The 27,500-nt window shown below is 34.7% G+C and overlaps 1 protein-coding gene across 1 annotated transcript in view; it reads left to right on the top strand.

Annotated features, from left to right (window-relative positions):
- The window catches only part of LOC141378579 (uncharacterized), a 173,503-nt gene extending 154,242 nt beyond the window's left edge, over positions 1-19,261 (top strand). Inside the window, exon 4 of the transcript XR_012393423.1 lies at positions 17,016-19,261. The gene's annotated coding sequence lies outside the window, so the exon portion shown is untranslated. The remainder of the gene's footprint in view (positions 1-17,015) is intronic.
- The last annotated feature ends 8,239 nt before the right edge of the window (positions 19,262-27,500 follow it).

Below are 27,500 nucleotides of genomic sequence, written 5' to 3' on the forward strand. Positions count from 1 at the left end.
CGCCTTCAGTCAAGCATTGACGCTGAAGCCCCGTGTGAATGGGGCGTTACAGTACGCGCGCGACAACACCACTCTTCAGTACGCGCGCGACAACAGCGCGACAACAGCGCAACAACAACACCACCCCCCCGCCTCCCACGCACTTCAAAAAAAATTATCCTGCACATGCCCTTTGAACGGTCTCTGCACGGGCCTGCACTGTAGTGCAGCTCAAAAGTGCTTCATCGTAACACCTATATCTTTTAAAGACAGTGCTATATAGGGCCTCAATCAAGCTAAAATTAAAAACAAAACACAGAAGAACCATTACTGTGCTTAACAGTTTTTTTATAGGTGTTATATTGAGTCAAAAGAAGAACCACTTTAAGTCCTATTTAGCACATTTGTTTTTTGAAATAGGAACAGGAAATTGCTGACCTTGACCTCCGGTTTTGCAAGGTATAAATATGAGATAAAACAACCACACTAAGTCATTCAGAGGTGATAAGACTTAAAGAACAGCGCTGTGTTTTACAGTAAAATATTGTTCATAAAATGTAAAGTGGCTAAAAGAAAATGTTGATAATCCCAGGGCAGTAATTAGGAAATTCCAGTAATCTGGAAGGGTTAAGATTCCACTTTGAAGTGGAAATGTGTCTATCCAAACACACTGTTAAGAGGATGATTGAAGGAGCTAAAAACTTTCCCAAGAATCAGTGCTGGAGAATAGCAGGAGTTAGTTTGCTCTTAAAGCCAAAACATTTTCCCAAAACTACAATTCAATGTTACCAACATCACAGTAATCATTTAAAAGGGTTTTCAAAAAAAGTCTCTGATCGTATCCAAAAACATGAAAACAAGCTCAAATATTAGTGGAGGTTACTCTGTATGGTTTTAGCTGGACACAATCATTGAAGCTGTCTCGTTGGCTCGCTTTTTTGGCTTTTATTTGTATTCTTCTCATGTTTGCTTATCAGAATACAACACAAGTTGCCTGCCTCTGGGGATTACAGGTCTGACTTGAGGTCTGAGATCTCAAAGGACCATGATTCAGTTGTGTGTGTATACAACTATAAGAGGGTAAATTAATCAGAAAATTCCGGTCATTCGACTTTTCCCAGGCTATCAGTTCTATTTTTCTATTGCTGTGAGATAATTCCATAACTACTGGAATAGACTCAACAAGGTTCTTGATATCTTCTTTAGAGATTTTGGTTCATGTAAAGTCAGAACCCAGAAGAGTCATTCAGCAGGGGTTTTCTTTGGATATTTAAATGGGAATTTTTAAATAAGCAGGATTTTTTTTTTTTTCATTTAGAAAAAATAATAATGATTAACATAACTTGACAATCCTTTAGCAGTATGCTGTACAATCTTAATAAGACACGTAGCAAAAACATATATTTTAGAAAGCAGGTATTTGAAGTCTGTGTAGTTTATGTTGTGGAGCAAAACATTCAAGTGTTGTCAGGGTATGTTTACCGCAAATTATATTTAACTCATTGTATGAAAATTCACATTTTAAAATCTAATATATACTTGTACAAAAACGGTACTGGCAACAGGGTTGAGAATCCAAATGCAGCGTCTTTGTAGATATAAACTAAATAAACAGTCCAAGCGGAAGCAAGCAGTAAGTATATAGGCAATTCAAAAGAATAGTCAGAGATTATGCAGGCAACTAACAGCATAAATGCTTCATAGTGTAACAACAAGAAGACTGTGTATGTGTTTGTACTGTATATATATGGAAAGTGATTATATAGAGCAGGTAATCAGTCCATGATGGGTATCTAGCTGTGTAGGTGTAATCAAGCATGAGAAGGAAATGATGTGTGTGTGAGGTACAAGATGGGATGTGTGGTTCATTTCAGTGACGTGTAGTTCAGATGACAATAAATATTCGATATTCGATATTCGATTGCGGGTGATCAATACAATTTTTTTTTAAATCACAATAAAGTTTTTTATTAACTGTTTTTGATCTTTTGATTTGATTTGTGAGTTTTTTAAATGCATCTAAACTTATTATAATTGAAATATATTAGATTTAACCGAATATGGAATAAATATTCAATTGATATTCAATTCAGCTCCATACTCCAAACAAGATGAATTTATAAGAAACATTTAAAACATTTGGATTTATTGATATTGTTACATAAATCTTGTTCTTATTTGTTTAATTTTTGTTTAACTAAGAAATATCAATCACACAACTTTATTAGTTCAATTATGTTAGAAACGTGGAATCCAAATGAATGGAAATGTTATATGCAATCACAAAACATAAATCTTGTTTGGCTATTAATTTTCTTTTTTTTTCTTTTTTTTTTTTGAGTGTAGGAAATCAAATGGCAAATTTTTCTTTCATGTTCTGATTGACATGACTTGATATTATCACACAGTTGCTGCAAATTTGCAGCTGCATATCATTGATGCAAATCTCCCTTTTCACCACATACCAACGGTGAAATCAATTCCATATTTCAAGAAACCATTTTGTTATGAAGAAAGAAAATGTTTTTTGTTTGGCTGTCCTAACCCCATCTTACATGCCTAAATGCACTAAATTGCTGCCATGTGATTGGCTACATCTTTCAGTATATGCCATTTAAACTGATGCATGAAAAAAAGTAATTGAGTGTCAACAACATATTAGGCTACTAGATAAAATAACTCTGTAGAAGAGAAAAACATTTACAATTTCATTTTATTTTGTATAACCTGAGATTGAGGTGTTATTTATTTTAAATTCATATGCATGTTTATTACACTGCTTTCTAGAATACTTTAATCTAATAGGTCAAAATCAACATGCTTATTTGTCAACCCACTGCCCGAAACATCTTGTGACTGAATAATAATACAAGTCGGTAAGTGTAGGCTGAATCCAGCCTTTTTATTTTTGCAAGCTTTACATTTAATTAAAAAATTATTAAAAATACTACATTAAGGCTGGAAAGGCACGCTCTGCATAAAACATATACCAGAGTAGTTGGCGAGTCATACCGTGTGGCGACCCCTGATAAAATCAGGAAATAAGCCAATGGAAAATAAATTAATTATACAGCTCAGATTAATGTTGTAGCTAATTGTTCATTTTTTTTAGCAAGCTGATTTATAAGCAGGATAATGTACCTCTAGATGGTTGATTTTGCCAAGTAAAGTCCTTCAGTATTATACAACATAAAGTGGATGAGCCTATATAAGGATTTATTCTGTGAGAACAACCAGCTAGATGTACATTATATTCATAAAAAAAATGAAAATTCTGTCATTATTTACCCTTAATTGGCTTGTTTTAAACCTTTATGAGTTTCTATATTCTGTTAAACACAAAGAATATTTTTTGGAAGCCTATAAATTTGACATTATGTCCTACTATTGAAGCTAATGGTTAAAGGTTTTCAGCTTTCTATAAAATATCTTCTTTTGTTTTCAAGAGAAAAAAAGAAACAAATACACTCACCTACCACTTTATTAGGTGCACCTTTCCAACTGCTAGTTAATGCAATCACATGGCAGCAACTCAATGCATTTAGTTGACATGTTCAAGGCGATCTGCTGCAGTTGAAACTGAGCATCAAAATGAGAAAGAAAGGGGATTTAAGTGACTTTAACTGTTATGGTATGGTTGTTGGTGCCAGATGAGCTGGTCTGAAAATTTCAGAAACTGCTAATCTATTGGAATTTACACACACAACCATCTCTAGGGTAACAGGGAATGGTCAGAAAAAGAGAAAATATCCAGTGAGAGGCAGTTATGTGGGTGCAAATGCCTTGTTGATCCCTGAAGTCAGAGGAAAATGGCCAGGCTGGTTTGAGCTGATAGAAAGACAACAGTAACTCAAATATCCACTCATTACAACCGAGGTATACAGAAGAGCATCTCTGAACCTCAAACTTATGGGCTACAGCAGCAGAAGACCACACAGGGTGCCACTCCTGTCAGCTAAGAACAGGAAACTAAGGCTACATTTAGCACAGGCTCACCAAAATTGGACAATAGAGGACTGGAAAAACATTGTCTGGTCTAATGAGTCTCGATTTCTGCTGCGACATTTGGATGTTAGGGTCAGAATTTTGCATCAACAACATGAAAGCATGGATCCATCTTGCCTTATATCTACGGTTCAGGCTGGTAGTGGTGGTGCAGTGGTGTGGGGGATATTTTCTTGGCACATTTTGGGCTCATTAGTACCAATTGAGCCTTGTGTTAAAGCCACAGCCTACCTGAGTATTGTTGCTGACCATGTCCATTCCTTTATGACCACTGTGTACACATCTGACTTCCAGCAGGATAATGCGCCATATCATAAAGCAGTCTCAGACTGGTTTCTTGAACATGAAAGTGAGTTCACTGGACTCAAATGGCCTCCACAGTAACCAGATCTCAATTCAATCAATTTCTGAGGAATATTCTCAGTATCTTGTTGAATCAGTGCCACAAAGGAATAAGACAGTTCTGAAGGCAAAAGTGGGTCCAACCCGGTACTAGTAAGGTGTACCTAATAAAGTGGCCAGTAAGTTTAATTAGTGAGTACATTCAAAATTTGGGGTGAACTCTCTTTAAGTCAATCTGTCATAACTATTTTTAGAGCCACTATATGTACAGTTGTTGAGTTTCAAATTGGAATAGAAACATAATTTTCTAATTAGATTTTTACCTCAGTGTAAAAACAGCATTGCCTGCAATTCATAGTTTTATAGATCCCAAATTGCAACATGGCTGTCCGTTATGACAGTGTAATGACTGGAAGGAAGAAAAAAAGGAAACTCCCTGTGTGGCTCATAGCTCTGTCCATAAACCGTGGAAATGTGCTATGGGTTGGTGTACATTCTTAACTACACCTCCCTATAATAATGTACTATCCATTTCCTCAAAGCAATTTGAAGTCACAGTTGTCTGATATGATTTGTTTACTGCTTATATATTGTACACATCTTTCATTTCCACACAAAAACTGTAAAAAAAAATGGATCTTCATCAGGAAGTGCAGGAAACGTTTAGTTTTTTCCCATGTCCTGTGACCACAAGAGAGTGTGAAACACATTTTTTTCCAATTTCCAGAATTAGTTGAGACCCACCCTTATTATTTTGAAGTCAAGCCCCAGGACTGGACACAAATAAGCAATTAAGGACCAGTCGGATCACGCTCTGTTATTCAGTGGTTTCCTGATAGTCGAGAACCGCTTTGACATTCAGCAAAAGATGACTGTATCCCCAGCTGCTATACAGTAACACAGGGTTTTATCTGAACGTCTGCTTGTAGACTGATGTGTGTTTAATCTGCTGAATGTTGACTTAGACAAACTCGCTTTTCTAACCCTACAATGAATATAAACACCAGTTTCCTGAGTAGCCTATCTTTGAAGATCCATTTAATGGGAGCATGACTGTTTACAAGCTATAGAGCATTAAGGTTATTTTAGTTTTGCATTTTAAGTTTGTTTGTTTTTTTGCTTCATTTAAGGCTGATTTCAGGTTAAGTTAAGTTTGTTTATAAGTTAGGTTTTTATTATCAAAGGGTTTTGCTAGTTTTAGTTTATTTATTTAGCGAACATTTAGTTTTATTTAGTTTTTACATATTTAGTTTCAGTGTTAGTTTAGTGATTCTGGTTTAACCGAGTTAACAGAACTTGTTCAGTGTTGACCAAAGCGAAGTATAATGTTTGAACTGGTTACATTAACTCTTGCACTAATTTCTTAGTAATAAAAGTAAAATAATGACCAGACACTAAAGCCAATATATGATACAAATGCAATTAAACAAACAAAAATATTTCTAGTTTCGTTTTTTTGGCAAATGAAGAAAATGTGTTTGTCATTTACAGTTGTTTCTCTAAACAGCAGCATCTCAGATTTTCCACCATTAAATTATTATTTTATTTAATTAATATTTTTCATTTAGTTGATTGATGTAAGTTTCATTTAGTTTCATTATTTCATTCATTCATTTTCTTTTTGGCTTTGTCCCTTTATTAATCTGTGGTCACCACAGAGAATGATCTGCCAACTTATCCAACATATATGTTTTACGCAGCGGATTCCCTTCCAACTGCAACCCATCACTGGAAAACATCTATTCACACTCATACACTACGGACAATTTAGTCTATCTACCCAATTCACCTATAGTGCATGTCTTTGGACTTGTGGGGGAACTAGGAACACCTGGAGGAAACCCACGCAAATATGGAGAGAGCATGTAAACTCCACACAGGAATGCCATCTGACCCAGATGAGCCTCAAACCAGCAACCTTCTTGCCGTGAGGCAATCGTGCTGCACCACTGTGACGCTCAATATTACATTTATTGTTTTGTTTTATTTCAGCTTATGAAATTGTTTTTTGAATAGTTTTAGTCTTATAGTTTTAGTTGCCGTTTACTAAAATAACCTTGCTTTTGCACATTAGCCAGTTTCTGGAGTGAAGTAAATTCTCCATTCTTTTTCCTCATAGGGAAATTGATTGTTTATAATATCTATGATTAAACAAAACTAATGTGACAACAGTAAATTCTATACAAAAAGAATTTGTGTGTTTGTTTTTAAACTACACTACCAGTCAAAAGTTTGGGGTCAGTACAATTTTTAAATGTATTAAAGTAAGCTTATCCTGCTCACCAAGACTGCATTTATTTAATCAAAACACAATAATATTAATATAAATTATTATAAAATATAAATATAAAATAATCTAAAATAAATTATTATTATTGTTATAATAACTATTATTATTATTAATTATGGTAATATTAATAAAGCAATAATGACTGGAGTAATAATTTAATTTTAAACTAATTAAACTAATTAAAAAAATAATTGAAACTGACCCCAAACTTTTGACCGTGTATATGTGCACATTTAAATGTGCATTTAATTGTAATTCCTCATAAACACATTGATGAATATGTTCAAGCTGCTGATGTAAACTCAAATATCATTTCTGCTTATGGTGAAGTTTGGGGAAATCCTGTATGTGCAGACATGTTTTGATGCGTCATTCAAGTTGCAAGTCAAAACTTGAAGTAGTTTCTCAACACACGAACGTTCTAGAAAACTGCTGATTTCTGTCTGTGTTTATCCACAAAGACTCTTGTTAAGAAGGAGGGGAAATCTTTTGAATTAGTACGAAGTAGAGGGACGGATATTGTTTGATAATTAGACAACTAATGGGTCCTTAATGGCTGACACAAGGAGCAGAGAAATTATTATTGTTTGTGTAATGCATCATTAGTGGTTTTTGCACTCATGTTTCAAGGCTCGATTTTTCTTCTTCGCTTGTAACAGTGATGTTAGTAGAGTTCAAAACATTAAATTTGAAATACAATATTTCACTCTTTAATGGACACACCCCTATTAAAAGTACATGCATGTATTATTAGCCTGCCTGCACAGAGTGGTTGAAAGTGCAGGGATTGGACAAGATTTATTGTTTACAAAACACAAGACCAAAAAATATTTACTTACTTGAAATAAGCCAAATGTTTTTATACGATTTTTTTAGGAGACAAAATCTGATATACACTTTGGCATTTATTGTGGTGAGATGACCCTGTTTCTGTAGATTGACCTGTCTTTTGCTGCCTTGTCCCTGACATTGTGTATATTTCAGATGATCAGAAGTCTGGTAACCATAAACTGAATACCACATAATTATGTTACATCCTTTAATAAAAACACATTTCATTTGCGTGGTCCTCATTTAGTGTTGTTCACTTATGGTCTTTTTTGGGGTCTCTGGAGATGGCAGGCTACAAATGTATTTTACTTCACATTAGTGGGGTATTTGCAAAATTTATGATTTTAAAATTATATAAATAAATGATATAATTTATTATGAATAGAAATAAAAGTAATATTGTTTGAAATAAACAAAATTCATGTCATAAATTGTATTTTAAAATTATATAAATAAATTATGTTATTTTATATACATTTAAATAAAAATTTATTGTATTTTAAAATTAAGTATTTTAAAATTATATAAATAAATTATGTTATTTTATATACATTTAAATAAAAACTTATTTTTCGAAATAGGCAAAATTCACTTCATAATTTGGATAACATGGATAATTTTACAGTATATTTATATTTAAAAATCTTTTAAAAATCTTATCGCAAAGTAAAAAAAAATACAAATAAAAGGCTGCAGAGCACAACTGCTTGCTATTTGATCAAGTAAAACTTCACAATTTTTACTTTAATTCATAAGTATAACATGGATAATTTATCCTTGACATGAAAACAAGGAGAACATTTTACATACAACATTTATTCATTTGTTTTCTTTTCAGATTAGTATCTTTAATAATCAGGGGTTCCCGCAGTGGAATGAACACCAACTTATCCAGCATATGTTTTATGCAGCGGATGCGCTTCAAGCTGCAACCCATTACTGAGAAACATCCATACACACTAATTCACACACACTACACTACTAATTTAGCTTACCCAATTCACCTATACCACATGTTTTTGGACTTGTGGGGGAAACTGGAGCACCTGGAGGAAACCCATACGAACACGGGGAGAGCATGCAAACTCCACACAGAAATGCCAACTGCCCCAACCGGGGCTCGAACCAGCAACCTTTTTTGCTGTGCCACTGTGCTGCCCTTTACATTCAACAATGTTTAAATGTTCTTCACAACTTTGGGCAGTAGCCTGAACTGTCTTAGTATTTAGTGTGCAAGTTCTTGGGAAATTATCACATCTATTCTGTTTAACTGCTGGATCACTGTCTCCTTGAATGCCCTGATTTGTAATACAGAGAGTGGCAGAACATCCACATGGAGCTGAAGAGTGTTTTGAATAGTTGGAAAAAAAATTCCCTGAAGGTTTTTGACTTTGGGGAAATGATTATAGTCATTGTAATATCTCAAACCAGTCCAGCAATGCAGAAAATGTTGAAAAGTTATGTTTCAGGTTGATAAAATATAACTCTTCCATACTTGAGAACTTTATTGGAAGCAGACAGTGCTATTTTGTTTCTCATGCATGCAGCGCTGACAGACTCCAAATAATTAACTTGGTTTCACAAAATACATTCCTGCCTATAAATTGCATGAGTTTATTGTGCTTTAGGTAGCAGCGCTTTGGAGTCTGTGAACAACCACCAATTTCACTTCTGTGTGATAAAAAGTTCAATCTTCATTGAATTCACCAACATGAGGCATATTCTCTATATTTCTCTGTATTCTCTGTAAATAAAATATTTTAATAAATCACTCATCACAAATTGAAAGATTAAATTTAGGATATTTCTGATTATTTCAGGGCTGTTGCTGTAAGTCCATTGTTTTAGAATTCCTGTGTTACTTTGCTATATATTTCACACTTCATTGTATGTTCTTTTACCTTTGTCAACTTCTAGGCAAAGAATGAAGTCTCCTGAAAATTTCTCTCCCAATGGTTTCATTGTTAAATCTGACAATGAATCAAAGGGTTATGTAACATTTTTATTGGTCAAGAAATTACTCCTCCTTACTCCTAAATACATAATTATTACATAATCGGGTCTTCAGCATCCCTGACCTATTTATCTTACATGGTTACATCTATAACAGAACACCCTTTTGATATATTAATAACAAATGCAAAAGAATGAAACACAGTCGTTGTTTTTAGAGCTTGGAAGAGTTAAATTTAAGCAATGATTACGTAATCACTGCCACCACAGAAGCACATTACCTAGTACATTCAGCTTCTGCCTCTAAACTATTATTCCAACGCATAAAAAAATCAATATTTCAGCCTCTAAAAGCTTACGCACAAAACACTAAACTCAGCCAGTGGCAGTAGCTTATGTTTTATAGCTGTCATTTGATTCGAAGCCATTTAAGCCATTTGAAGAATTGTACATACTGTTTTGTTTTATGTCTGTGTAATTATCAGTGAAACGTCACATCATTGTTGTGTATGAGATACTGCCACCTTGATGAATAAAGGTGAATTACACTTATTGAGTTGTCAAATATGTACACTCAAAAAATGACATTTGCTGTTCAAAGTACTTAAAATGAGCTGAAACAACTAAATTCTTGAGTTTTTTGGGGGGACATCCTAATTGATAAATGTTCAATCCCCTTAAAGTAGTAAATACTAACAAGTTAACTTAATTCCTTCATGTTGCCCCAACAGAAATCTATTGTGTGGAACTCTGCATTAATTTACATTGTAATTATGCAGAACAATACATATATAGGTTACACAAGATTTACACTATTGCATAGAGACACCCCGTCCAACAAAAAAAATTATAATAAAAATAAAACATTTTTAATTTAATCGGATTTAAATAATACAACTTTAGATTGTCCTATATCATGCCTTACTTCACGACATTTAAAATGTACAATGCTACACTGTAAAACCCCAAAAGTTAAGGTAACTCAAACCATTTGATGAAACCAATTGCAAGAAACTGTTTAAGTTCAAAAACTAATCCAAATGAGTACTGTGAACTTAATCAATTTGAGTAAATTAAGCAATTTGAGCACAGTAAAACCCAATAAATGAGCAGAACTCAAACCAACTGAGTACTGTAAAACCCATTAAGTTAAGGCATCTCAAACCATTTGAGGAAACTGATTTCTACAAACCATTTGAGTTTAAAACTATAATCTATATTAATACTGTGAACTTACTCCATTTAAGTTGAAGTAATTAGGTATTTAACTAACTTCAGCACTGAGTTCAAAACTCTTTTTAAAGGAGTAGAATTAACTTTCAGTAAATTTTGAGTTAACTGCATTCTTTTCATTTGATAAAGTTGACTGTTGGGTTTTACAGTGTATTTTGGTGCTCAACATGCACCTCAATCAAGCTTTGAGTTAAGTACAATTTTAACACAGTTTCCTAAAGTCCTTCACCATTTACTAAAGTGGTTCTAAACTTTTAGGAATTTATTTCTTAAACACAAAACAAAATATTCTGAAATATAACAGCCATTGACATCTATAGTAAGAAATAATAGTTATTTATAGTTGTGTTCAACAATATATTTGGAACTAGTGAAGAATTTTCAGTTTTGGGTGTACTACCCTTTAATAAAGTCATTCTAATGTCAATAATGTGTCTCTCCTCAATCTAGACTTCATAATGGCCACGTGGGGGCAGCATGCTATCATCAATTAAGCCTTTAGTCCTGTGCCGATTCAAATTTCTCTTTGTCCTCTCGTGTTTTAGGATGATACAATCAAAAATATAACGAGTAAACATCAAATAGGATAATATAAGAGGCCCAACATCAGTTTTTATATACTTTCTTACCACAAGGTGAAGTACATGTAATCCCTAACCATCAGCTGTGGTGTCATTTATTTTTTAAAATATTTAAACAAAGGTAATGGTGCAGACCAACTCCAAGAATATTAATTTATCAATATGTACCATACAAGTAACAAAAGCAGCAACAGAAATACTTCCCCTTCAGGCAGACAGACACAGTCAATTTTATAGATGAACTAATGGCGCTTGCTTACATCAATCACAGGCAGACATCGATCAAGACATATTTCGCTCTCTTGAAGGTGGACACTAAAATCAATAAAACATCATCACATATTTACAACATTATACCACTTTCTCTATACCTAAAAAAGGTTCTTACACTCTAAAAACAGGGAAGGAAAATACTTGAGTTTATGGTTAAAGTGAGTTGCCTCATGCAATGCTACTTTAGTTTTAATATAGATAGTAACTTTAACAACATGCACACAACTCAACACAGTCACACAAACAAACACAGGGCCCCAGTCCTGACGGAGCCACAGGCTAAATCCTGGATTAAGGTTAACGATAGTCTCTAACCAAACTGCTGTTATGTTGGGTACAGTGCGGACTGTAATAGAGATGAGAAACATCTGATAAAGCCGAACAAACCACAGGGCACAATAATAAAAAAAACTAAAATAAATAGCTGCTCCCATCTTATCTACAAGCCATTTTATTTTCACTGTGGATTTTTTATTTATTTTTTTCAGAATAATGAATGCGAATCCTGTCGAGGATTTGTATTTCAGATTAGGTAATTTTCCATCTGGGAATGTGCATGCTGCATGCAACATTCTCTAGATGGCAATATTTCCTGTAAAGTTCAGTCAGTGTGTTCCATTCTGAAGGGCTTATCTTTTTTCCCCTAAACTCTTCAAAGAGTTTTCCACCAAGAGACTCCCTAAAGAATGATGGTGTTTGGCACCAAAAACAAAACGGCTCCTTGGTATGCACTTCTGCATCATCTTGTTTTATGTAGGCCACCACAAATTAAACCAGCCCAAAGAGTCATGGAAATGAAGCGATCCTCCACTTATGCTCTTTGAAATTCTTCATGCCAACAATCCATTGCAAATCACCAGTTCTGAGCACTTCTATTTGGAATGAGCCTTCCATATGGCAGCACAGAATGATTTCACTCTAAAGTGGCCTATGGAGGTGCATTTATCTCTTATGGCTTGTTGTGTTTGTCTATCTGTTTGTCTGTCCATCTGCTTCTTCTTTATTTTTTTTACATTGTACATTTTATTCATTTTGCAGACACTTTTATTCCAAACGACTTGCAAATGGGGCGAGGCAGTGGTGCAGTAGGTAGTGCTGTCGCCTGACAGCAATAAGGTCACTGGGTCGCTGGTTCGAACCTCGTCTCAGTTGGCGTTTCTGTGTGGAGTTTGTATGTTCTTCCTGCCTTCGCGTGGGTTTCCTCCGGGTGCTCCGGTTTCCCCCACAGTCCAAAGACATGCGGTACAGGTGAATTGGGTAGGCTGAAATTGTCCGTAGTGTATGAATGTGTGTGTTGATGATTCCCAGAGATGGGTTGCGGCTGAAAGGGCATCCGCTGCTTAAAAACTTGCTGGATAAGTTGGCGATTAATTCCACTGTGGCGACCCCAGATTAATAAAGGGACTAAGCCGACAAGAAAAAATGACTTGCAAATGATGATAAATGACAATTTGAAAATCACCAGAGAGCAGCAACATGATCCCATGACAAATATTGTCTTGAGTTGATTTGGCAGTTTGTTTTAATGCTATTGAATTTTGCTTTTTGAATACTGTTGAAATAGTCCTAAAACTATTATATTGTACAGTCCAGTTGGCCTTTTACAAGACCTGACTCTATGCTATGTCTGATAAGTTTTTGCCATAATTCTGCTCCCAATGCCAATTTGTGAAGTCAGGGAAATAAGGAATAATGTTGTGACAGGAAGGTTCACATTGGAAGGACCATTAAACTAAGCAAAAAACAAGTAAACAAAACAAATATTTAATTAAGGTTACACTAAAGCAAGAAGGTATTCAAAACCTTTATATAGTCTAATTTTATTTTAGTATCACTATAGCAACAACAAAATGTACTTTCGTAAACACAAATAAAAGAAACAGAGTGCACTTTCTGCAGTCTAGTTCTTTACATTCTGACGCATATTTATGCAAATTGTAGACGTTAATTTTAGCTGGCTCCCTAAACATGCACTATACTCTATACACTTGTACGCTGTAATTATTCACTCAACCATCTAGTTGATGAACTTAATTTTAAGTTTACTTTGTCATTCATATTTGTAGCCTAAAAACCCCCCTCCACTTCATCATTAAAGCTGTGACAGTTGAGTGTATAAAGTGTCTAACATTGCTTTTTTCAAATATTTTGTATTAAAATAGTGTATCTTCTGTGTATTTATTGTGCACCCTTTTATTTTTGCAGTTTTCTGTGTTAGGACACTTTAAGACTATTTATAATGAGAAGGGTCATCCAAAAATGTAAATTTGCCTCCAACTTTTTAATTTTTTTTTCTGCTGAGTACAAAAAATATATTTCAAGGAATGTTAGAAACCAGTAACCATTGACTTCCATAGCATGGAAACATGAAAAGCAATAACTACAGTCAAGTTATTTGGGGGGGGGGGGTTCATCAGTTTCGGATGAACTATCTTTTAAAGCATAGGTCTCAAACTCGATTCCTGGAGGGTCTGGTTTTGCTCCAACCCTAATCAAACACAGCTGATCCAACTGATCAAGGTGTTCAAGACTACTAAGCTATTAAGACTATTAAGCAGGTGTGATTTGGAGCTGGTTGGAGCTAAGCTGCAAAGCTGAAGCCCTCCTGGAATTGAGTTTGAGACCATTGCTTTAAAACAAAAGTATTTTGTTATGTTTCAAATGTCTCCTATACTAACTACACAGTATTTTGTTTGTTTGTTTGTTTGTTTTTTTGGTTAATTGTTAGATAACAAAGGAGAGAACATAATATCAGTATTATGAGTAATTGTTCACCTGTCAGTCAAATTCCTGATGAATAACACCATTACATCATTACACCAGTGCCGGTGTAGCAGTTGATTCTGTTCCCTTCTGGAATTCCAGTTCCCCCTCTATGAAGCGCGTTCGCTCACAGAGTATGCAGACACAACCCCAACATAACTGGGTGTACAGAAAGCAAAAATGGCCAATTCTTGGAGGTGGGTCTCCGAAAACACAATGTACCTTAACAGCGTAAAACAACATGCAGCATTTTAACTGATGAGGAGCAGGCTCATTGCCTGCCGAGGTGGCAGCAACCAATCCCGAAGTGATGCAGGAGCAGATTATTTTCCTATCAGCCTGCGCACACATAGAGTCATGGCAGAAATGACACTTATTTATGAGTCACTGAATCCATAAATGAACCAAATTTTTCAAAATATACTTATTTCTTCTAAACAAACCTGCAGCTGTGTTTTGTTCAAATACGTATAATTATTCTCTGCTGTGGATTCATTAACAGCTATTTTTAGTAACCAGCTAAAATGTGTCTAAAATGTTGTTTAATTTATTTGCTTCATACAATAAAACTTTTTCTTTTAAAGCAAAATATTCAATTCAATTCAATTCAGCTTTATTTGTATAGCGCTTTTACAATGTAGATTGTGTCAAAGCAGCTTCACATAAATGGTCATAGTAACTGGAACAGTGTGGTTCAGGTTTTAGTGTTTAAGTTCAGTTCAGTTCAGTTTAGCTCAGTTCAGTGTGATTTAATCATTACTGAGAGTTCAAACACTGAAGAGCCAATTCATCGATGCGTAGCTCTACCAATCCTGAACCATGCGAGGCAGTGGCGACAGTGGAGAGGGAAAAAAAACTTCACCTGATGGGAGTGAAGAAAAAAAACCTTGAGAGAACCAGACTCAGTTGGGCACGACCATTTTAATTTCTCCGCTGGCCAAAAGTCTTGTGCAGAGCTTCATTCGCCGTGGTTTAGGCTGGAAGATGGCCTCAGCGAAGACTCGTCTGTCCCTGGAGCGTCGCTGGAATCAGACTCATGTTCTCCACTCCCCACGACCATCAGCGCAGCAGCAGCTCAGGATATGGCCTGGTCCCGGATATGGAATCCTTGGGATCATCACGTATACTGGAATATACAGTGTCAATGTTGAAAACAAAATAACCGTTGATTCTGAAATGACTTGTTTTAGCTGTAAATCAGTTTCAGTTAATCAGTTCAAATGAGTTCAGTTCAATAACTGTATCAATGTTGCAAAGTTCAGTGGGGAAACTAGATCAATTCAGGTAAAAGCAAAGACAACACTCTTCATTATTCATCTGAAATCAGTTTAGCACTGATTTGGTGATTAAACTGTCTTTGTATGATTCCTGATTATTTACAGTACTGGCCAAAGTTTGAAAACTTTAAGAATTTAATGTTAATATTTTTCAAAAGAAGTCTCCTCTGATCGTTGGGGGTTGAACTATCTCTTTAAAACATAGCTCCCAAACTGGAGAGCCGCAGCTCTGCACAGTTTTGCTCGAACCCTAATCATACACAGCTGATCACACTAATAAAGGGATTCTAGACTACTATGGAGACTATTAAGCAGGTATGAATTGGAGGTGGTTGGAGCAAAACAGCAGAGCTGCAGCCCTCCAGGAATTAAGTTTGAGACCATTGCTTTATCGTTATCATTAAATATTATTTCAGTTTAAATTTTATGGGAATCCTTTTCAATGTAACTAATTTTTTTGATTTTTCAGCATCATTACTTCAGTCTTTCTAGCATTCTAATATGCTGACTAGCTGCTGTGTTATGATCAGAGATGAATGGTGCTCAATCATTTAAAAATCTTCTTAAAATGATTATTGTACTTTTTAAATTTAACAGCATCTCAGCACTCTTCAAATTAACAGCATTTGTTTGAAATATAAACCTTTTCGTAGCATTTTATTTTCCTTTCGGCCTAGTCGACCTCAGGGGTCGTCACAATGGAATGAACCACCAACTTATGCAGCATTTGTTTTTTTTATGCAGCGGATGCCCATCACTGGGAAACACCCATACACTCTCATTCACACTCATACACTATGGACAATTTAGGTTACTCAATTCACCCATAGAACATGTCTTTGAACTTGTGGGGGAAAACTGGAGCACCCGGAGTAAACCCACGCCAACACATGGAGAACATCCAAACTCCACACAGAAATGCCAACTGACCCAGCCAAGACTCAAGCCAGTGACCTTCTTGCTGTGAGGCGACAGCCCTACTCACTGCACCACCATGCCGCCTCTAATTTAAAGTTTTGTAAAGAAAAACTTTTTCCGAGAGATTTTAAATGGCATCTAAAGTAAGTATGAAGCAACACAACTCTTTTCAATAATCATAATAGAAATGTTTGTTGAGGCACAGATTAAAAGATTTCTGAAGGATCAGTAATGGCTACTGACAAATTCGGCTTTGAATAAGAGGAATAAATTACATTTAGAATATATTTATACATTTAATTCACTACATTTTACTATTATATTTATTTACTGTAATCAAATAAATGCACCCTTGGTGAGCTGTCTTTCAAACACATTTTAAAAATGTTGTTTTCAAGCTCATAGTGTAACAGTATCACACCTGCAGTCATGTTGTTGATAAAAAAAACAGAAATTCCACATAAGTAACTGTATCACTTTTACAGCATGAATACTTTTGAAATGCACTCTGCCTGGGCAGCGCACCCTGATTTTCATTACAATTCTTCAAACTTCAATCATTCCTTACAGAGGGCTGGTCCTGCAGATGGAATCTGGGAAAGTGATGGGGCAAACTCACCCAGGTGCTCATCGGGGAATGTTGGCCTGCAGCCCAAAGGCTTCATGCGATATTGTGGAGATAGATGGAGCTACATTCCAAAAGAAGCTGAAGCACCTTCCACTGTACACAAACCCCCTTCGAGGTGAGATGGCAGAAGAGCACAAGGTTTGCATATACTCTAATGAGAGAAATGTGACTAAGTGAAGTTATGTCTGTTCTGATATCAAGAGGCTTCTATACTGTAAGTGTCCAGGTATTAAAGATAATTCACAGCTTTGCACGTACGATAAAACATCTTGTATAAGAGTGTAAATCATGAGATAAAACATGATTACATTGCACTCTATGTAAATCTCTTTTCCTGACATCTGTAAGCCCACATTTGAATGTAGGACGGAGTGAAAAATATATCAGCACATGAAAGAGATCTCCAGATCTCAGTGTTTTGATCGCTGGGCATGTCCCATCATGCCATGCTTTTGAACGGTGCATTTCACATGGCTGAGACTGTGGGTTTAAGGGCATAAGCATTGAATTTTTTTCTAGGATTCGAAAGATTAGATTCAGTTGCAAATTGCAATCAGTGTTATTAAACCCCCTTAATCTGCAAGACATTTTGCATATTTTATTGAAACGTTTCAATGAAAGTAGTGGCCAACTATTATAAAACATTTTTAAAATATAACTCAGGTAGCAAAGAATTCTGGACAAAACTACTTGGCTTAAAGCTGGCACATCAGGCATTCATTCAGCACTGGCACACAGCATGTGGGCCAAATATGGCCTGGGTTTGCCAGAGGTGGCACCGTCTTTAAGACAGCACACAAGATTTGGGCCAGATGCAAAATGTAATATTTGGCCCACATGTTCAAAATTAATATGTGGGCCACGTAAGTTTGGCCTGTCTTGACCCACATTTAAAATACATTACAATAAACTGGTTTCTTAATAGAATGCATTCTCAATGGCTGGGTATAGAATCTATGAGAAGCTCCCCAAATTTGTTATGTACTTTACCGTTTATTAATACTGTACATAAACTTGACTCTGTATTCAGCAGCTTTACAGTATCAAACACTCTCTTGGCATGGAAAGATGTGGTAAACTATTTGAATATTCCTTGTACTCTTTCTTTAAATTCTCCTATTTCGTGTAACCCTGATCTACCCCCTGCTATTCAAAACATTGGTTTTCGATCATGGAGACTAAAGGGCATTTTGGAATTAGATCAGATATTTGATAACAGGAATCTGAAATCATTTCAGTTATTAAGACAGGAATTTCATTTACCAAATAATGACTTTTATAAATTTTTGCAACTACGACATTTTCTAGAATCGTCCTTTAAGGATGGCAGGATACGTCTTGATCTTTCTGACATGGAAAAACAATTGTATTCTTCATTCTCCCTCAAAGGGAAGATATCTTATTTTTACTCAATGTTATCCAATGAAGGGTGTTCTTCCTTTACCTCCTTGAAAGTTATATGGGAGAAAGACTGTGGAACAAATTTCAGTGAAGAAGAATGGCTTTCTATCTGTTCTGGCATATTTTTCAAAGGGGCCACAATATCAAACCATGAGCAAATTTTTTTAATTTTAAACAGAACTTATTTAACACCAGTTTGTTTAAATAAGATATTCCCTAATGTTTCTCAGTGTTGTTTTAAGTGCAAATCCAATGTTGGTACTGTGATGCATGCATTCTGGGACTGTGACATGATTAAGACATTCTGGAAAGAAATTCACAAATTAGTTCAGAAGATTATAGGTAAATCTTTTGCTCTTTCTCCAGCTGTTTATCTTCTGAATTGTAAAACTGCTCTACAACTTAGTCATGTACTAAAATCTGTGTTACACTTATGTATATCTTGCAAGAAAATGTATTCTTTTGCTGTGGTCCTCTCCTAACATTCCTTCTGTCAATATGTGGATAAATCAGGTTGCCATTTTCTTACCCTTAGAAAAACTGACTTATGACTTGCGTCAGAAATCTGATGATTTCTGGCATATCTGTAATCCTCTATGGGAGTTTTAGGAGAATGTATCTTGATTTTTATTTAATTTCTATTTTTAATTTATAAATTTTTTGTTAATTTTACCCTTCACAAAAGACTTAAATTATTAGCAGATGGACAATTGTATAATAGATTGCTATATTATTGTATATGATGACATGAGACACCTATACCACTGTTCTTTCATTGTAAATCTTTAAATAAAAATAAATAAATAAAAAATAATAATAAATAAAAAAAAATAAAAATAAAAATACATTACATTAATTTTTGAGTAAAGAAAAATTCTACCAATCTGGTTGATTTGTGAAAAAGCACGCCCATAGTGTGCTTAAAGCACACTGCTTCATGGGTTTATCAATTTCATTGCAATCGTGACACACCAACCAATGGCCCAGTTCAGGCCCATTTATGAGTTATTACCTTGGCTGAGACTTGGCCCAGATATAGTCCATGTTTGGCTCTTGTATGGAAGCCAGACTTGGTCCAGTTATGTTTTGTAATTCACTGCAGCATGTGGGCCAAGCAAAACCTGATCGTGTGGGCCAGATAAATTTTTCTATGTGGGAAACTTGTGTGATTCCGTGGACATAATATTGATTAAAAGAAGCAACCATCAGATCTTCTCTAAATTTTAATGTGCAAAATACTTTCAGTTAGCCCATTTTCAGGCCCTGCATTCGTAATCACATTAAACCTGCGTCATTATGGCAGCAAAATTCCATGATACTTGCACTGGAATGATTATAGTTCCTAGACAAATCAGTCTAGATAATAGCAACATTTTGTTTTCTGTTAGTCTTAAGACTACTGAAGAGTCAAGTTTTAACCTGAAAATAGTCCAAACTCTTTGGTCGATTTAGAACAACAAGCCAATAGACTAATCAAATTCAATGATTTATGCTATAAGCTAAGCTAAATGTGCTCCCTCAGACTTGGAGATCGGCTGAATGGGTTTTAAAAATGCTAAAACTAATCTGATTAACTGTAGGGGAGTTGTAAAATGAGCCTTTTTTAAAAGTTAAGCGTCTCTTTAACCCCCCAAAAGACATTTTGTAGATAATAATTTATTTATAACCTCCAATAAATGTTACATCTTATAGCAATTTTGTCCCAACCCTGATAATCTTTAGTTTTCACACTGCTGTTACAAATGTCATAATATTATTTGTTTTAATGAGCTTTAAATATGCATAACAACACCTAAAATAGTCTAGAATGACCAAACTAAGTTTCTTTGGGGTGATTATTTTGCATGAAAGTCCAACGATCAACAAACTTCTATCAATGCAGGCATAGTCTTTCCCAATATGGCCTGATAAATAAAATGTAATCCACAATGTCCTTCATACAGTTAAAACTTCCACTTCCTGCTACAGCAAAGCATTACTTTAATAAGGCTGGCCCTAGATGGGTGTTTTCTGATCATCAGCCTTGCCTTTTTACCGCAAAATTCACAGGTTCAAAAAGTTCCACTTCAGTCGTATCAATCCATAAAACATTCTTAAAGGACTTTTTTCAAAAAAATTTACCATATTTAAGCATGCATTTAAAGGGTTAGTTCAGCAAAAAAAAAAAAAAAAAAGGTTATGTTGTTACAATCCTAAGACCGTTGTTTATCTTCGGAACACAGATTAAGAGAGCTCCCGAGATGTTCAAAGTCAAGAAAAGGAACCAAAAACATTCTGTGTGACTTCTTCAGTGGTTCAACTGTTATGATGTAATCAGGCGAGAACAAATTTATGCAGCACAAAAACTGTAAATACAACATTGTTTGCCTATATTTTCTCTGCCACATCAAGTCAGGGTGTGGGTTTACTATTGAAACAGCATTCCTCCATTCATTAGATCATCTTGCATGTTTTTGAAAGCAAACTGATGCCTAGCATTTGGTATAGTAATTTTTTTGATGATATTTAGATTTTAATTCAAAACCCTTAAAGATGTTATGGTAAAATACATTTTAGACTTCCCAATATGGGTCTGTCATATACTGTCATATACTGGGGATAGACAATAAAACTTAAACGCCTGTTTTTTGACCACAGTAATTATTAGGATGGTGTTGGGTCTCCTGCACAGCAGCCAGAGGGATTTTGAGTCATTCGTCTTTCAGAATGGCTAGGTTACTATGTAATGCTGGTGGAGAAAAACATTTTCTGATTTGTTTCACCAAAACGACCAAAAGTGGCTCAATAATATGTAGGTCTGGTGACTGTGCAGGCCATAGGAGATGTTCAACTTCACTTTCATGTTCATCAAACCACTCTGTCACCAGTCTTGCTGTATGTATTGGTGCAATAGCATCCTAATACATGGCCTTTAGGATACAATGTTTGAACCATCACTGATCCACCCCTATGCTTTACTGTGTATGCAACAGTTTGGGTGGTACACTTCTGTTGGGCTTCTCCACACCGTAACTCTCCCAGATGTGGGAAAGACAGTGAAGGTGGACTCATCAGAACACAATACATGTTATGGTCACAGACCAAGATTTTAGCTGCTGTCACCACTGAAACTGATGTTCAGCATTGACACGTGTGATTAAAGGTTTGCATATAGCAGGGAACCGGACAATAAAACTGAAATGCTTTATACCTTTATGAGACCTATTTCGATATTTCCACAAAGACCTACATTTGTAGATGGTTTTAGTATCTGGGGCTGTGTGAGTTCTTCATACTGATTGCAACTTTATTTTAAAATAAGCATTCTGTTTTGTGATCTTTCAAGAATTTTAAAGCATACTACATACTAAATGTGAATTAGTCTGTTAAGGGGTGGGACGAATGAAAACATTTCTAGTGTGTTATGTAAGAGAATGTTTTCCCACATATTTGGTTCACCTTTCACCAATCAGTGTGAGGTTATGATGTTCTCCCCACCTACAGGCTCTCTTGCTGGGACATGCAGTGGCTTTACACAAAAAAAAAAATAATTAAAGAGTGAAGGACTTTGTTTTGATTTCACCAGTGACGGTTTGTGTAGGAGTTCTGAAATTCACTTGAGAATATTATTTGACATTCATACTTATAACCAAAAATACAAGTGATCAGATGTGTAAATTAAAAAGATAATTAAATTGCTGTATTAAAATTACTTCATTTTAAACACGATTACAATGCAACAATTAGTTCTGATTCTTGAATCTGATTGGCTGAGAAGCTTTTCTTGCTATGTGATGTTCCACCAGAATCACCAGACGAATCACTTCACAATTTGCTTCAATATTGCCTTCAGCATTGCTCACAATTAGTGTTGTGGTGGAAAAATGTTTTTTGAAATTAAAAAATACTAAAAAGTTAAAAATACAATACAGGGGAACAGCAGTTATTTAGACTTTATTTATAAATGTGGGGCCTATTAAAAAAATGTTTCAGATCATCAGTAGCTGTTCTTCGCTCATGTACTCATACAGGAAATATCCTTTCCTCAAACACTTCTTCTGGAATATATGCCAATGTATGCCTCTATATGCCGCTGTGGCGTAATGAATAAAAGATATGGCTCTGTAGTGGTTAAATGTGAAACAGAGTTCATTTTGAGTCTATTTGATGTCAGTATTTTGTTATTAATTTCAGAACAAACATTTTTGATTGAAGTTTGATTTTGATGCCGTTTCAATTTTAATGCCGTATTTTTGACTGATTGCCTTTTATAAATATTTATAATAACTTTTTTAATCATAGCTGATGTTTATTAAATATTATGCTAAATAAATATTCATTTATTAATTTTCTTTTCGGCTTAGTGTCTTTATTAATCTATGGTCGCAACAGCGGAATGAACCGCCAACTTATCCAGCACGTTTTACGCAGCGGATGCCCTTCCAGCCGCAACCTATCACTAGGAAACATCCACTCACATCCATTCACACACATACACTACGAACAATTTAGCCTACCCAACTGACCTATGGTGCATGTCTTTGGACTTGTGGGGGAAATCGGAGCACCCGGAGGAAACCCACGCGAACAAAGGGAGAACATGCAAACTCCACACAAAAACGGCAACTAACCCAGCCGAGGCTCGCACCAGCGACCTTCTTGCTGTGAGCCGACATCGCTTCACACTGCACCACTGTGCAGCCTCTCTCAATAAATAATCATTTCTATATTAATAGTGTTTATAAAAAAGTATTTTGTTTTATAAAATGTGTGTGCAGGCTACATATGCTTTGAAGACAATAGCAAAAAAAAAAAATGTTGATTTACAGAGATAGAAGCAAGGACAAAGCAAGGACATTATACTTTCAATAAAATGCAACCAATCTCGTCATGGGAGAAATAAATAGAAAGATTGCTTTCTGCCATTGACATATATGCTATTAACAACATGAGATTGTATGTGTAAACAAATAATCTAAAACAATGACATTTTATATAGGGCAAAATGTTTTTATCATAATATATATCACAAATGCAACAGGCTAATATCATAGACACTGTTTCTGTTCATAGACATATGGTGAAGATTATCCTTGACTATGACAAGTGTAACTACAGCCACTCTGAGGCTACTAGGCTCTTTTTAGCATATTATTTCTGCCATGTGCTTATTCGGGATCACTGCCACTGGAGAAAGACTTAATTTTAACGGCCATCCCCTTCAGTGTATAATATATATGAAGCTTACACTGTTATGAAATGAGCCTGGTTCATTGATGTCTACTGGCCAGTTAGAAAAACACATGACTTGTTAAAGTTGCTCTCATATTGCATCCATCTACAGTACATATCAATGAATATACAGTATTAATCACTCTCATTTTGAATACAAGAGCCTCTAAATACTACCTCCATCTTGACAGATTAGAATAGATTTGCATTTTGTATTGTTACAATTTCTCATAGAAACACTGTTCGTGTGTGTGTGTGTGTGTGTGTGTGTGTGTGTGTGTGTGTGTGTGTGTGTGTGTGTGTGTGTGTGTGTGTGTGTGTGTGTGTGTGTGTGTGTGTGTGTGTGTGTGTGTGTGTGTGTGTGTGTGTGTGTGTGTGTGTGTGTGTGTGTATATATAGTTCAGTGAGTGCGTAAATAGTAAATTTCAGTAGTAGAAGAATATTAATATAAATGTAAGGATATATATATGCTTTTTGCTTTTAAAAGCAAAGCAATTATATCTATATATATATATATATATATATATATATATATATATATATATATATATATATATATATATATATATATATATATATATATATATATAGATATATATATATATAGATATATAGATATAGATATAGATATAATTGCTTTGCTTTTAAAAATCGGATCCTGTGAATTTGGAGTTGATGAATGAACTCACCATTGAGACTTACATTTTCACTTCTTACCTCTTCTCTAAGAATTTTTTTTTTTTCTAACGAGCAATCACAATGCCTTGCTTTAAAACAACTAATGAAACGAAAAATGAACACAATCTAAAATCAGAGTGGTTGCTAAAAATATAATGGTGTTTGTGAGTTTGGTGGTCTTGCGGGCTGAGACTGTACAACAGCAATCAGATGTTGGTTCAGATTCTGCACTGGAGGAAGTCTTTCTTCTGGATTGCTGCCTTTTTTTAGCAGTGGGTATGCTATTTCTGACCGCTACTTTTGTAAAAGTGAAGACAAGTAATATTCTATTTCTGCTGATGGAAATAAGCCTAATATGATCCTCTGCATGGTTGCCTTTGCATAACATATTCTTGTCTTTCTGCACTGTAAAGACATCAATGTATGTTTTATTATTTAAATATACCAAGACATTTAAATGTCAAAGAAAAGTTATTATTAGAGACGTTAATTAGTGGTGTTGTTAATATCTAAATTTAATTATAGTTAATGAAATTGTAATTATGTTAAAGATAGCATTTCAATAGAAATGTACAAATAAAAAAACACCCAAAATATAATCATAAAGATTAAACCAATAAACCAATAAAATAATGTTTATTCAGTGGTTAGCACTCACACTTGCCTTACAGCAAAAAGGTCACTGGTTCGAGCCCCGGCTGGGTCAGTTGGCATTTCTGAAACATTTCTGAACATGAAAACGGAGTTTTCCCCGTATTGGCGTCAGTTTCCTCCACAGTCCAAAGAAATGCGCTATAAGTGAATTGAATAGACTACATTGGCTGTAGTGTATGTGTGTGAATGAGTGTGTATGGGTGTTTCCCAGTGATGGGTTGCAGCTAAACGGTCATCCGCTGCGTAAAACATATGCTAGAATCTAGAATAGTTGGCAGTTCATTCCGCTTTGGCGACCCCTGATGAATAAAGGGACTAAGCCGAAGGAAACTGAATGAATGAATAATTATAAAAATTCCTTTTCTGGCTTTTTAATATTATGCTTAGATGATAAAATTGTGTAGTTAGAAAAAAAATTGCATTTAGAAGTTGTTTTCTTTTTGACTTTATTATAAAAGTCATAATGATTATTTTATTATACTTTAATGTTTTTATTGCAACATTGCCTGATAGCAGAATGGATGTGCTCCCATGTGGAGTAATGCCACAAAGTCCTAATTGTGTGTGTTGGTTTATTTTCCCTCAGAATAGTTCACTGTACCTTTTGCATAATAATATTAAAACATATAAATAAATAAATAAAAATATATATTCACATAATTATATAAATATATAAAACAAAAGTGACATTATGTTATTTTTTATACCTATGTTTAAATGTTTTTATTAAAGCATTGCTTGATATATTTGTTTTATTTGCAAAAAAAGTTGACATGTTGGTATCAATATTTGTATACGATACAGAATATGAATTCAGTTGTCAATAAAAAAGATATAAGAGAAAGAAAGAAAGAAAGAAAGAAAGAAAGAAAGAAAGAAAGAAAGAAAGAAAAATGGAAAATAATATAATAATTATTATTTTATAATAATAGATATGTAATCATAATAATAGATTATTATGTTCTTATAAAAAACATGAAATAAACTTGAGGGTAAGACGTTTAAGAATCAATTACAAAATAAAAATTAAATAATGACTAAATTCTTGCAAAAAAAAAAAGGAAAAAATGGTTTGGCATTTGTAAATTTGAAAGGGACTAAGCCGAAAGAAAATGAATAAATGAATGAATTAGTAAATGTGCATTTGTGGAATGGAATTACAAATAAAATAAATAAAATTTATAACAAAACAAGCATTTCTTTTAGTAGAGAGAGATTCATAATAACCAAACATAACATCTTTAAAAGTAACTATCTTATTGTATATAATCATTAATAAATTATCCAATATGTTTCCAAAATTGTACAACATAATTACAATACCAAAATAAATAAAAAATAGTTTCAGTATGAAACTTGCAAAATTAACATTTTACATCAATATTAGGATTAAATTTTTTCATAAATTGTTAAATAGGATACAAATTGCTGAATAGGGTGACACGGTGGTGCAGTAGCACAAGAAGGTCGCTGGTTCAAGCTTGGTCAGTTGGCATTTCTGTGTAGAGTTTGCATGTCCTCCCTGTGTTTGTGTGGGTTTCCTCTGGATGCTCCGGTTTTCCCCACAGTCCAAAGCAAAATGCGCTATAGGTGATTTGGGTACGCTAAAATGTCTGTAGTGTGTTTTCCAGCATTGGGTTGCAGCTTAACTGGCATCCGCAGCAACATGTTGGATAAGTTGGCAGTTCATTCCGATGTTGTGACTCCAGATTAATAAAGGGACTAAGCCAAAAAGAAAATGAATGAATGAATGAATGAATGAATGAATGAATGAATGAATGAATTAATGAATGTGTGGATCATTTTAAAAGATACTTATTTGACTTTATTGGTGAGGACATATTTTTGTTGCAAAGACCATATTTTTCCCATTTCAAATCTTTCTATAAATTATTTCAATAGAAAATTACAAGTGACAATGTAACAACATTTTCAATAAAATGAGATCTAATTTTGTAATTTCTATATTTTTTTATGAGAAAAAAACATTTTTACCAACAAACATCTCTGTCGGATCAGAAATATAAACTTTTTTTAGGAGGGGGAAGTTTGCTATTTCATAGGGCATAGAAATTGCTGATGCACTGCTTGATATTTGGTCACAGAAATCACATGCGAAGTGACATCACAAATGACGACATACAGAATTTTATTTTATGTTTTCATTTTTTGTTTTCACTGTGAAGCATTTTTTTTACAGTACTCGTGTATTCAGTTAATTTTTATCTACATTTTTAATGTTTGAATATCTGATTTATTCTGCTGTAGAGCTAAATAAAAAGTCGAGCTCTAATATGAACTATCTGAGTTCCCGTTATTCCTCTGGCTTCCTCTAGAGCTTGAGTGTTGGAGTGTCCCGTCGCTCGCTCGCTTGCTCTCTCTCTCTCCTCGGGGAAGGCGGGATCGTATTAGCCGAGCAGGGCGTTCTTTCTGCGGTCACAGGCGGCGTAGTCCTTCTAGGGGTGGGTCTTTCTTGGCAAAGG

This window comes from Danio rerio, chromosome 17 (assembly GCF_049306965.1).
Source record: "Danio rerio strain Tuebingen ecotype United States chromosome 17, GRCz12tu, whole genome shotgun sequence".
Lineage (NCBI taxonomy): Eukaryota > Metazoa > Chordata > Actinopteri > Cypriniformes > Danionidae > Danio > Danio rerio.